This window comes from Camelina sativa, chromosome 6, assembly GCF_030686135.1.
Source record: "Camelina sativa cultivar CO46 ecotype springtype chromosome 6, ASM3068613v1".
Taxonomy (NCBI): Eukaryota; Viridiplantae; Streptophyta; class Magnoliopsida; order Brassicales; family Brassicaceae; genus Camelina; species Camelina sativa.
Window position 1 is genome coordinate 17,984,209 of NC_141885.1, and position 14,097 is coordinate 17,998,305.

The window sequence follows — 14,097 nt, forward strand, 5'->3', positions numbered from 1 at the left end:
GAAGTCCTAAGGATGAGAGTAATTGATGTCAGCGGAGTCTCCTAGTCTACAGAGTATTTAACATGCCACAAGCAAACTATCCCTAGACAATGAACATCACAACTTAGCTAATCCAACCTCTTGACAGAAGGTACTCAGACTTAACCACTTCCAAACCTAACTCTCGCTAGAGAAACATGATCAAGCAGACATAACAAACAAGTTCATTCACGTCAACAAACACCCTAGACAACTAATCTCTTAGGTTAGGAATGTAAGTCTCTAGCACTAGCTGGGTCAGACATTTCTCAAACACCTTTCGGGTGTGGAAATGTCTAAGAACTAGTTCCAATTGATCATAGTGAAACTAGAATTTCTAACTCTAGTCCAGAAGGGAAATATACGAATCTAAGCTTAAACACCCTATATACTAAGATTCTCCACCTAATCTATCTCATCCTCAAGAACACTAACACTACTCAAACCCATAAAACATGATACTCAAGAACACTAATCCATAAAACACTAAACCAAGCATGATAAAGTGCATAGAGATGAGATAAACAACTTTTTAGTAGAAATCAAATGCTAAAACTAAAAAGATTAAGAGAAATCTTGTTTACAAACTCAGATAGTGTTTTGGTGGCTACTCATAAACCCTTGGATAAAAGCTCTGTCTCTTGGGTAAAGACTTAAAAGAGTATTTATAGCAAAACATGGAAGACTTAAAAGAGTATTTAAAGTGTTCGGGAATCTTATGAAGCGTGCGAGACGGGTCGTTCTAGTCGCATGTCTGGCATGGTCAGTCGAGTAGAATGTCATCTCTTCCAGGCATGGTGGGTCGAGTGGGATGATATCCATTCCAAGCGTGATGGATAGATTGGGATGACATCCATTCCAGGCGTGATGGATCGAATGGGATGACATCCATTTCAGACGTGATGGGTCGAGTGGGATGACATCCATTCCAAGCGTGCTTGGTCGAGTCGCATGTCGTCTTTTCCGGGAGCGTCGGTCGAGTCGCATGTCTGGAGTAGCATGACTTGAATCCTGCAGTCGCATGTCTGAAGTCTCATGACGTGAGTACTGGAGTCGCATATCTGGAGTCGCATGACATGAGTCCTGGAGGCGCATATCTGGAGTGGTTGGTCGAGTGGATGTTGGTGTTTCTTCCTGGGAGCGCGTCCAAGTTGCATGTCTGGCGTGGTCGGTCGAGTGGAATGTTGTTGGTCCCTTATGACAACTTTCTAAATTTTAGATTTTACATTTTTTCTATAAAAAATATGGTTAGACTCCCTTATGGGGTGGTATAAACTATTGGAGATGGTATGAGTGTAACAAAACAAAGCATGAGAATCTTTTTTCTATATGAGTAAAACGTTTGAACTTTTAATATATATATATATATATATAAATATATATAAAACGTTGAAACTTAAGGTACTATTTGTTAATCTGTTACGTTGTAGTCGGTAAGGTTACTGATTTTATCTAATACATATCCACGGTCGTCGTGTGATATATGATTTGCTCTTTTAATAAACTGAAATTTGTGATGCATCCTCCTGGTAATGGAAAATGTAGTTTTTGTGGTTTCTTCGGCTCTTCGGTGAAAAAGCTAGGAAAGGATTGTGATATCTCATGTTGATGATGTTTTGATCTTCAGGTAAACCAAAGGATTGTGAAACGTTGGAGCCTTTTAATCAAACAAGAAGATTGACACATGGAGTTACAGGCAGCTTCTCTTTGTCACAAACACTCTGCATTTACATAGGATGCATTTCAAGAATAAGTATGTCCGAGTTATCGATTTTATTTCTCGACCAAATTAATTATCTTTGATAAAGGGTCTTCAATCATAAAATATATTTAGTAATACAAAAGAAGCCTATTGATTTCCAGTCACCTTTAGTTCAGGAATCCAAACCTCTTTCGTCACATATGAGTAGTGATGTTAAAACGGGCGGCCTAGGCCCGTTTAGACCCTGCCCATTTTATTAATTGCCTATTTAAACCTGTTTAAATTTGATGCCCATTTGTTTAAATCAGTTAAAATTACATTGGTCCGTGTACACCCGTTTAGGCCCATTTAACTTATATGTGTTTTTTAAAAATCAAATCAAAACACATAAAATTCGTCGTTGCCAAAAGTCTCAAATAGAGAGATCATAAAAAGGTTAAATCGGCTTCAAGATAATTAGGGTTCCTCAATTTATGTTTCTCCCTCATTCATCTTAGATCATGTTCGTTTGGTGAACCAGATGCAATATCTGGATGCAAATGCTTATTATTGTTTGTTTAGTAACAATTAAGAACTCATCTAGATACAGTATCTGAATACATTTTAAAAACTCATCCAAAAAAAAACTGAATTTTTGGATGAGATTTTTTAGAAAGTTTGGATGAGGCAAACTCATCCATAATTTGTAAAAGTCAAAAATACCCATATTTTAATTAAATAATTACAAAATATTTTTTCTCAGTTCCAATATACATACAATTCTAAAATTCCAATTCTTCACCCACCAACCCGCAAAATCTCGTTTTCCTACCAAAAACACAAAAACATAAAAACTCGTTTTCCCGCCAAAACTGCAAAATTACGTTTTCCCGTCAAAACCGCAAAGTTAAGTTTTCCCACCAAAACCGCAAAATCTCGTTTTCCCGCCGAAACCGCAAAATCTTGTTTTCCCGCCAAAACCGCAAAATCTTGTTTTCCAGCCAAATCCATAAAATCTCATTTTCCCGCCAAATCCGCAAAATCTTGTTTTTCCACCAAATCCGCAAAATCTCGTTTTCCTGTAAAAAATGTAAAATCTTGTTTTCCCACCAAACTCGCAAAATCTTGTTTTCCCGCCAAAACCGCAAAATTACGTTTTCCCGCCAAAACCGCAAAATCTCGTTTTCCCCGCCAAAACCGCAAAAAAAAATTCCCGCAAAAATCGTAAAATTACGTTTTCCTGCGAAAACCGCAAAATTACGTTTTCCCCAAAAAAAATTCAAAATTTTATTTGTTAGCCAAACTCGCAAAATCTTGTTTTTCCGCCAAAACTGCAAAATTTTGTTTTTCTACCAAAAACACAAAAAACTCATTTTTAAATGTTTATTTAATATATACATATATTAAAATAAGCAAAAAACATAAGTAAATTTAAATCACTAAAACATATTCAACATAAAATAAAGGATTTTTTGGTATTTTACATATATTGTATCCAGATATAGATATCAAATTACAAAACAAATATAATTGAATCCAGATACAATTTATGGACAAATAAATGTTGCGTCCTGATACTGTATCTTGATATTGTATCCAGATATTTTGTCTGGTTCACGAAACGAACAGGGCCTTAGTGTCTTCATCTTGAGCATCTTCCTCTCAAGGGTTCTTTAACCATTCTCAAATTGAATTGAGGGATTAGAGAGACACCTCTGAAAGTGGGATTAGAGAAAGAAGACGTGACTTTCTTCTTCTGATCTCGCCGGTCGAGAGGATTCATCGGGATCAACGAGCAAACGATTGAGTTATCGTGAGTCTCGTGACTCGTGACAGTGGAGAGGATTTGTCGGGATCAACGAGCAAACGATTGAGTCGTCGTGAGTCCGTGACTCGTGACGGTGGAGAGGATTCAGAAACATAAAGAAAAAAAATCAAAAACGTAATCGTTTTAGTTTGAGAATTCTGAAAAAAAAAATATCGGACTATCCATTTAAAAATAATTAAGACCCGTTTATAAACGGGGTTAAAAAGATATACCTATCTAAAATTTTTTGTTTTTAAAACAGGTTCGGATTGAAAAGCCCGTTAAGGTCTGCGGGGTTGATGCCCAATTTAACGTCACTACACATGAGGATTGACCATCATATTCATGGGATGGGAGTTGTATCGTATTTACAAAAAGTTAATTATTGAAGGATTTAAGGAGAAGCCATGCACAGTCACATGACAAAACTTGAATATATACGCACTAGTTTAAGTAAAAACAGGTGACAACAAAATAAACAAGTAAACATATAATAAAATTCGATAACTAAACAAAAGATTCGTTTTTATTTCTTAACCAATCAAATTATACATTAGCCAGGAATTCCACGTCGGCTAGTAGTTTCACAAGTATGTCGGACAATAGAAACGCATGAATATCAATACTGCCTTCTTCGATCCCACGGAAAAGCACGAGTTTGCCAATAATACTATTGCTCGGTCCAGCACGAACTGCGATCGGTTTGCCCCAACCGAAATCATAATCGTACACTTCAAACCGGGGATAGCTTGAGACAATTACAGAATCCCTAATCATTTTACTTCCAAGACCTAATTTTTGGATCTTCATTTCTCTAACCCAATTATCTGCATAAGTTGTATAGTCTTCATTCGTTAAAGATCTCAACATATTATTTATTTGCAAAAAAGCCCACCCGAGCCCATGATCCTGCAACTCCCCAACTGTGGTAGTAGCTAGCGCGTTATAGATCACATGACCAAAACACTCTTTCACGAGCGGAGGGTTTAGCCTCTGCCTTAGATCCACTGCTACAAAGCAACGCGTCTTTTCTTCTCGGTTTACACCACAGTGTCTAATGATTGATCGCCACATATGCGCCGAGACCGCTTGCAAGGACGAGACTATATGGTCACTCGAGCCAATCTCGTAGTTGACTTTAGCTTTGAGATCAGAAATATTCTATCGCGGGTTAGATATCCCTCATGTGTGATTAGTATATTGTATAGGTGTTTAAGTGCAATATATGTAAAGTACTTAGGGTTTATTCACATGTATGTATAAAAGGGTTATGCCTCCGAATGACTAAAGTAAGCAAATCATTATACAAACTTGGTTTCTTCACATGGTATCAGAGCAAAACATAATTTTCTAGGTGATATGATCCTTTGATTTCTCTTTCGTTTTTATTCTTCTCTTCTTTGACCTTAGTATCATCGATCTTTTCTTATCGAGATACTCTCTAGTTCAACACCATGTCTGGTGGCGACGATGTTTCCTCTGTCACTAAGGAACGACCTGTCCGGGCTGAACCAACACGACGACGGATAGATCCGTATGATCTCTCTTCGGAGGATAATCCAGGTTCAGTTATTTCTCAACCACAGTTGCGGGGTCCTAACTATGACGAGTGAGCACTTAACATACGACTTGCGTTACGGGCAAAGAAGAAGTTCAGGTTTGCGGATGGCTCCATCCCTAGACCTGCTGATGATTCTACGATCTTGAAGACTAGTGGTCGAATAACGCCATGGTCGTCTCCTGGATCAAACTTACGGTGGCTCCGGATTTGAGTAGCTCACTTTCTCATCATGAGGTTGCTCATGATTTATGGACGCATATACAAAAGCGTTTTTCTGTGAAGAATGGACAAAGAGTCCAACGGTTGAAAACAGAGCTTGCTAATTGTTTACAAAAAGGCACCGCTGTGGAGGCTTACTACGGGAAGCTTACAAAGCTTTGGACGAGTCTTGCTGATTTTCAGAGAGCAAAAACAGTGGAGGAGATTGCCAAAGAGAGGGAGGAAGACAAACTTCATCAGTTTTTAATGGGACTTGATGATTCTCTGTTTGGTGCGGTGAAGTCGTCTTTGCTTTCACGAGATCCTTTGCCATCCTTGGATGAGGCGTATCAGGTGGTTACCCAAGATGAGGAATTGAAGAAGGCGAGTCGGTCTATGAAAGAACGACACGATGGAGTGAGTTTTGCGGTGCAATCATCAACCCGTCCATGATCTCCGACAGTTCTTTGTGACCCAACGGCAGTGTGTACGAGCTGCGGCAGGACTGGACATTTAGCGGAGAACTGTTTCCGTAAGATTGGATATCCTTGGTGGTGGGGTGACCGTCCTAGTTCGAAGGTTCTAACATTCAACCAGTGGCTACTAACGGCATTAGTGGTGATCGTCCTGGTGTGGTCTCTGGTTTGGTTCATCCAAACAACCACTTACTGCTCACGCAAACCAGCTTGTGACTACGGCACCGGTGTTTCACGCGAACTCTGCTATTACCAAAGCTGATCGTTTTGGTGTGAGTGGTTTGACCGACAAACAATGGGAAGCTTTGAAGCATATGTTGAATGAGCGGAACTGTGGCCAGTGTGATCGTCTTTCGGGTAAGATCTTTATTGAATCTTGGGTTATTGATACAGGAGCTTCAAATCATATGACGGGAAGCATTGATTTTCTTGTTGATGTTTGCGATATGGCTCCGGTTTTTATTAAACTTCCTGATGGACGTTATACTACAGCCAATAAACATGGGAAAGTTTCACTCGGCTCTCACTTGGAAATGACAAACGTGCTTTTTGTGGATGGATTACAGTGTCACCTTATCTCCGTTTCTCAGTTAACTAGGGATAGAGGTTTTATCTTCCAGATATCTGACAGACTTTGTGTTGATCTTCCAGATATCTGACAGACTTTGTGTTGTCCAGGACCGCATCACACAGATGGTGATTGGAGCCGGTGAGCAATTGAATGGACTCTATTTCTTTCGAGGAGTGGAGGCTGCAGCAATGGAACGGACCTTGGATACTCAACCCCTGGATCTGTGGCATCGTCGTTTGGGACATCCCTCTAGTACTACTATGGAGATGTTGAAATTATCTGATAGTTCTAGTAATAGTAGTTTGGATTTCAGGTCTTGTGACGTTTGTATTCGGGCTAAACAGACAAGAGACCCTTTTCCTTTGAGTATTAATAAAACTTCTATGGTTTTTGAATTAATTCATTGCGATTTATGGGGTCCTTATCGGATAACAACGATTTGTGGTTCCCGGTTCTTTCTCACCATAGTGGATGATTTTTCCCGGGCTGTTTGGATTTATTTGTTACCATCTAAGTCACTAACTACGTCTACCCTCCGCGATTTCATTTCTCTTGTTGAACGACAGTTTGATAAGAAGGTCAAAACAAATCGAAGTGATAATGGAGCTGAATTTTTGAGTCTTGCTAGTTTCTTTCGGGAGAAAGGGATCATTCATGAGAATTCTTGTGTTGGGACACCCCAACAGAACGGACGCATAGAGCGCAAGCATCGCCATATACTCAACGTTGCAATAGCTTTACGATTCCAAGCTAATTTACCTGTGGAATATTGGAGTTTCTGTTCTCTAACCGCAGGCTACTTGATTAATCGTACACCGACTGCAGTTCTTAAGGGCAAGACTCCTTTCGAAGTTCTGTATGATCGACCACCACCATTGGCTCATCCACGGGTCTTTGGATGTCTATGTTACGTCCATGATCAACGTCATGATCATGATAAGTTTGCTGCTCGGAGCAATAAATCAGTTTTTCTTGGATATTCTTACGGGAAAAAGGGTTGGAAGGTTTATAATCTTGAGAGTGGAGTTATTTCAGTTTCTCGTGATGTTATTTTTATGGAGATAGAGTTTCCGTATATTGTTGCGTCTTCGTCTTTGTCGCAGCTTGTGCTTCCTTTGGATGTTTCGGCACCACCTCCTGCTGATGATTGTTTCGATGAGTTTTTCTCTTTACTGCCTAATGTACGATCCTCACATTCATCACCTTTGGAACTGGTAGTTGTCGAACCTGTTCTGGAACCGGATATCACTACTCCATCTCGTCTCGTTGTTTTGCAGGATACTTCGACGACGATTATTGATTCCACTCCGACTCCTATTGTGCCTCCCTTGGTTACCTTGTCGTCGTCCTCACCGTGTTATCTCCTGTTTTGCCTGCACACGAAACAGAGATTGTCGACTCTGCTGATCCTGCAGCCGAGGTTCCCATGGGGAGAGGCTGTCGTCAGAAATCTGCTCCGGTTAAGCTACAAGATTATGTGACTAACACGGTGTTTGTTGAGTCCGATGGTGACTTTACTGATTCGAGTTGGTATCCAATTGATTCTTTTGTGGATTGCTCTCAATTCTCGGAACACCATCGTGCATTTCTTGCTGCCATTACGGCATGTGTTATTCCAAAAACATATGCGGAGGCCTTCCTGGATGAGAATTGGCGCAATGTTGTACGTGTGGAGATTGATGCTCTCGAGGAGAGTGGTACTTGGACTGTCGAGAGTTTACCTCCGAGAAAGAAGGCTTTAGGGTGTAAGTGGGTGTTCACCTTAAAGTATAAGGCGGATGGGACACTTGAGCGATATAAAGCACAGTTGGTTGTTCTTGGAAATAATCAAACAGAATGTTTGGATTATAAGGAGACTTTTGCACATGTGTGTAAGATGACCACAGTTCGTTCTTTTCTTGAAGTGGGTGTGTTTCGAGATTGGGAGGTTCATCAAATGGACATTCATAATGCTTTCTTACATGGGGATTTAGATGAGGAAGTGTTTATATAGTTTCCTCCAGGTTTCCGTACTGATGATAAAACACAAGTGTGTCGGTTGCATAAATCACTTTAGGGTCTTCGTCAAGCTCCGCGGTGTTGGTTTGCCAAGCTGTCTACTGCTTTGAAAGAATATGGTTTCAAACAGTGTGTGAAGGATTACTCTTTTTTCACTTTTGTTGATGCTAGTACACGGTTGCATGTTCTTGTCTATGTTGATGATCTGATTGTTACTGGAAGTTCACCGCAGGTTATTGATGGTTTCAAGGCTTATTTGAGCTCTTGTTTCCGGATGAAGGATCTTGGCATTTCGAAATACTTCTTAGGTATTGAAGTCGCTCGTAACTCGACCGGGATGTACTTGTGCCAACGGAAGTATACGCTTGACATCATCTCTGACACGGGTTTACTTGGGGCTAAGCCTGCCACTCATCCTCTTGAACAAGACAATCATTTGGCTTCCGATGGTGGTGTAAGTCTTCCTGATCCTTTTCCATATCGACGTTTGGTGGGCCGTTTAATCTATCTAAGTGTTACACGTCCGGATCTTTCCTATGCTATCCATCTTCTTTCTCAGTTTATGCATGCTCCCTACCGAAGCTCATTGGGAAGCCGCACTTCGTGTGGTTCGTTATCTCAAGAACAATCCTGGCCAAGGCATACTCCTGCGTGCTGATTCTGATTTATGAATTACGGCGTGGTGTGACGCTTATTATGCTACTTGTCCTCTCACTCGTCGTTCGCTTACTGCTTGGGTAATTCAGCTTGGTGGTTCTCCGGTTTCTTGGCGGACACGGAAACAAGAAGTGGTCTCTCGCTCCTCGGCTGAGGCCGAATATCGGGCAATGGCTGAAACGGTTTGTGAACTGCTTTGGTTGCATGAGTTACTTACTGCTCTTGGTGTTGATTGTGCCTATCATATCCCGTTACATTGTGATAATCACTCTGCTATCTATATTAGCATGAACCCGGTGTTTCATGAAAGAACAAAGCATATTGAGACGGATTGTCATTTCATTCGTGACGAGATTGTTCGTGGTGTGATTGTTCCGCAATATGTTTCTACGCGGGAACAACTTGCTGACATACTTACTAAGGCTCTTGGTCGCAAGGAGTTTGATGTTTTTAACGGCAAGTTGGGTATTTGTGACCTCCATACTCCAACTTGAGGGGGTATTGCGGGTTAGATATCCCTCATGTGTGATTAGTATATTGTATAGGTGTTTAAGTGAAATATATGTAAAGTACTTAGGGTTTATTCACATGTATGTATAAAAGGGCTATGCCTCAGAATGAATAAAGTAAGCAAATCATTATACAAACTTGGTTTCTTCACATATTCCTCTTTGTGAAGTGAAAAACTCTCTATGTGAACATCGGAGAAACTTCACGGCTTGGTAGTGGTGGCGTCTCTGTCTCTGAAACCGGAATATGGATAGGGTAATCCATTGCGTCCAAGAACCATCCTTTTCGGGCTAGAGGCTGATCAAGATTCTCTCCTTGACCATCATTAGAGCAAATCTTTGACCAAGTGATGAAGAAGTTCCACATCGAAGCACCGTGACAGATTTAGCTACGGCATCAAATCTTTGACCGAGACAGATTTAGCTACGGCATGAATGAAACTAGCACCAGAGCCGTTGCAATCGATGTGAAACGACACCGTATCGTCTTCATGATTTTCCACTTTGCTAAGACGAGCAGAAGAAAGAGACGTTTTTAACCGAGAGATGAAATGGGTTTCCGGGTCGGGTTTGCGGAAGAGAATACCTCTTTGAGTATAATCACCATAGAGAAGATTAAGATCAAATGGAGTTAGATGGATCTTTTCACGACCCTCTTGGTTTATGATTTGAGGTCGAACAATGTTCGAGGAAATAAGAGTTACGTCTGCCATTTTTGGTCTGTAATCTGAACCCAAAGCTCAAGATTAGGAAATTGAAAACGTAGAATATTAATGTAATTTGACACCATCGCTGAGTAGTGAGCACCATCATTTATCATAGAATATATATATATTTTTTTTTGTCTATTTCACCATGCGGATAGTACACTTTTTGTTTGATAATTGTCATTTATGTAAAGTTTTTCTAACCTGGCTCAATCAGTAACAACCCACAACTTACAAGATTCAATTTATTTTATATAATTTAACGACTTATGTGCCCTTTTATAATTTTTGTCGTTGTTGTTGTCCTTTTCGATGTGTGCGTATTGTACATAAAAAACGTGTTTAAAAATGTCAATTATTGAAAGGCAGATGAGTGTTGTGAGCCTGTGACCTGACATGACGTAAACGACACCATGCGTCTTGTAGAATGGAGGATTCACACAATCAACTTGTTTAGGGAAAAAACAAATTCACTTAACATTCTCTCTTGATAACAAGATTCAGCTTGAATAGAAAAGAAACTGAAAAGCTAACATATTTTTAATAATTTTTGCCGACGGGGAGGCGATCACAAAGGCGATTAGGATTTTTTATTTGGCAGCCAAGTTTGATGGTTCTGGCGGATCCGCCGCCTCCGACCACTGTGGCTGGTACGCGGATGGTGGATTCAGCTCTTCAGTTGGATGTTGAGGGGAGTCAGGAGAGTTCTGTTAATGTTATGTCCTCTAAGGAAGGGATCTCAGCTAAGGTTTCCACGGGGTTGGTTACTGGTGATCAAAAGTTATGGCTAAAGGCGGCGCAGAAACATACGTTCACGAAACAGGCTTTCGTTGTTACAGAGGTAGAGGGAAAGCAACGTGTTGTGGTTATGAGGGATGTGTTTATTGATGCAAATCCACTATGGGAGGATTTTGTCATTGGCAAATTTCTTAGTGAAAAAGCTTCCCATGTGGGGAAGATCCATATGATTGTAAATAACATTTGGAGATTGGGTGATAAATCTTCACTTATTGATGTCATAGTCGTTAATGAAACCACTGTCAAATTTCGTGTGTGTAGTGAGAGTATCAGGAATCCAATTCTAAATCGTGGGATGTGGAATATTGGTGGTATTCCAATGATCCTCTCTAAATGGACGCCTTTCGTCGAGGAAGCACAACCAGCACTGAAATTCGTTCGATTGTGGGTTGTCTTGAAGAATGTACCACACACCATGTTTACTAACAAGGGATTGCAGTTTCTGTCTAGTGCAGTGGGTACACCCCTACGATTACACCCAAAAACAGAGGCTTGTTCTAGCTTTGAGGAAGCACAAATTCTGGTAGAGGCTGACCTAAACAAGACCTTACCAGTTGAGTATCACTTGGCTGGTGAAGAGGAGGTGGAGTAAGATATTGTGGTTAAATACTCGTATCCTTGGCTGCCTCCTCAATGTAGTCAGTGTCATAAATGGGGCCATGTGCAGACGGCTTATCTAACAACAGCGGTATCGACTGATCTACCTGTTTCTCCAAAGGCTCTGGTGGAGCAGGAACGAGTTATTCCTCCTCAGGAGGTTACACGACAGTCTGTAGAGGCAAATTTGAACAGAGTCGAGGCTCTTGTGATTGACATTATGGGAGCAGGGGGAGATCAGGAGTGGATAACGCCACAAAAAATGGGTCACAAGCATTTGTCTAGTCCGAATAAATGATTTTCCCGTTGCAGTCTAGGGAGGGAACTCTGTTATCTAACTCTTACTCGGTTTTGAGTGAGAGGGATGAGGCAGAGGCGATAGAGGATGAGGAAGAAGAGGAGGTAACAGATGTTTCTAAGGAAACAGAAGTGAACCCCCCAATCTATGCTTTCGCTGGTAGTTCTCTCACAGCTCCTGTTGTCCCTACTTTACCTGGGCAGGCTGACTCTGGTGCGCCTGTGGTGGGAAAACATGGACGAGTAGCAAAACCTATTGTCGCTATGCGGGAATCTATCCCACGTGCTTCAAAAAATGCTCATAAATTTGTTACCAATCCTTCTACTCAACCTCTACGAGTCCAGAGTAGGACGGGACCCCAACTATAACTTATGTCAAGTTTCTTTTGAAATGTTCGTGGTTTCAACAAAATGTCTAAACATTCCGTCGTTCGAGATTGGGTTAAGAAAGGTACTTTTCAGTTTGGTTGTCTCTTCGAAACAAGGGTAAAGGAATCTAAAGCAGCAGATATACTTGCTTTGGTTTTTCCTAATTGGTCCTATTTAACTAACTATCCCTATAATCGAAGAGGAAGGATCTGGGTAGTATGGAATTTAAATGTTCGTCTCACACCGTGTTATACAAGTAGTCAACTGATCACTTGCTCGGTTCTACTGGAAGGTGCTGAAAAGGAGTTTTTTGCTTCTTTTGTGTACGCAGCTAATGGTGTTGAAGATCGAAAAGCGTTGTGGGAGGATTTAAAATATCACCAAGACTCTCCATTGTTCCGTAACAAACCATGGATGGTCTTTGGTGATTTTAATGAAATTTTGAAGGGGGATGAGCACTACCTATCAGATATCCAAAATACTATGTCACAAGGAATGCATGATTTTTAGGCGGTCGTGTAGCATTGCTCCTTCAGTGACTTACACTCTCACGGTCCGCTGTACACTTGGTGTAATAAACGTGAGTTTGGTCTTATATGTAAGAATCTTGACAGGGTTCTTGTCAACGATGTTTGGCTGGCTGAGTATCAACAGTCGTATGGTGTCTTTGAGGCAGGCGGCTGCTCAAATCATTTACGATGTCGCATTAAAATGGGGGGAGACAAACCTCGACTGCGACGACCATTTAAGTTCTGCAATGCTTTGGTAGAGGATGAAAATTTTCTGCCAATGGTCAAAGAGTTGTGGGATGATACTGAGAGTTTGTTTCACTTGACTTCAACACTATACCGTTTCTCCAAAAAGTTAAAAGCCTTGAAACCGCAGGTAAAACAGTTAAGTCGTGATCGTTTGGGTCATATGGAAAAAAGAGCTCGTGAAGCTTTTGCACATCTCTGTACTTGTCAAACAGAAACACTGCAAAATCCTACTAATCAAACAATGCAGAGGGAAGCCACTGCTTATAGTCGATGGCTGTTTGTAGCAGGGTTGGAGGAAAAATTTTTGAAGCAAAAATCTAAGCTACATTGGCTTAAGGTTGGAGATGGGAATAATAAGGCTTTTCATCGTGCAGCTAAGGACCTTGAAGCACGTAATGCGATAAAGGAGGTTAAGTGTCTGGATGGTAGCATAGCGGATACGAAAGAGACAATCAAGCAGGAGGCGGAGAGATTTTTCTGTGAATTTCTGGGACATCAGATGCCTAACTACCAAGCAATTGATAAGACTGAGCTCTCGACTCTGTTACTATATTGATGCTCGAAACTGGATCGGACAATGTTGGTGAAAGATGCCATGGAGGAGGAGATACGAGATATCGTATTCTCTATGCCAAGGGATAAGAGTCCTGGTCCTGATGGATATACTGTGGAGTTTCTTAAGGCAACTTGGTCCGTCATTAAGAGTGATTTTGTTGCTTCGGTCCAATCTTTCTGTAAGTTTTGTTTTTTTACCAAAAGGTGTAAACACAACCATTCTAGCTCTGATTCCCAAGAAGAAAGAAGTGAAAGAGATGAAGGATTATAGACCCATTTTTTGCTGCAATGTGACATATAAGGTGATCTCCAAGCTTCTTGCTAACAGTCTTAAACGGCTTATGCCTGAATTCATTTCCCCAAATCAGTCTGCATTCGTCAAGGACAGACTTTTAATGGAGACTGTCCTCCTAGCTTCCAAGATCGTTGCCAACTATCATAAGGATATTGTGTCACCTAGAAGTGCTATAGAGATTGATATCTCTAAGGCATTTGACTCTGTTCAATGGCCTTTTGTGCTTAGTATTTTTCGCACTCTGC

At 40.8% G+C, this 14,097-nt stretch overlaps 2 pseudogenes; one reads left to right on the forward strand and one right to left on the reverse strand.

Moving 5' to 3' along the window:
- Nucleotides 1-4,052: 4,052 nt before the first annotated feature.
- Nucleotides 4,053-10,232, reverse strand: LOC147942759 (putative acetyltransferase At3g50280; annotated as a pseudogene).
- Nucleotides 4,823-6,713, forward strand: LOC147942760 (uncharacterized; annotated as a pseudogene).
- Nucleotides 10,233-14,097: the final 3,865 nt, after the last annotated feature.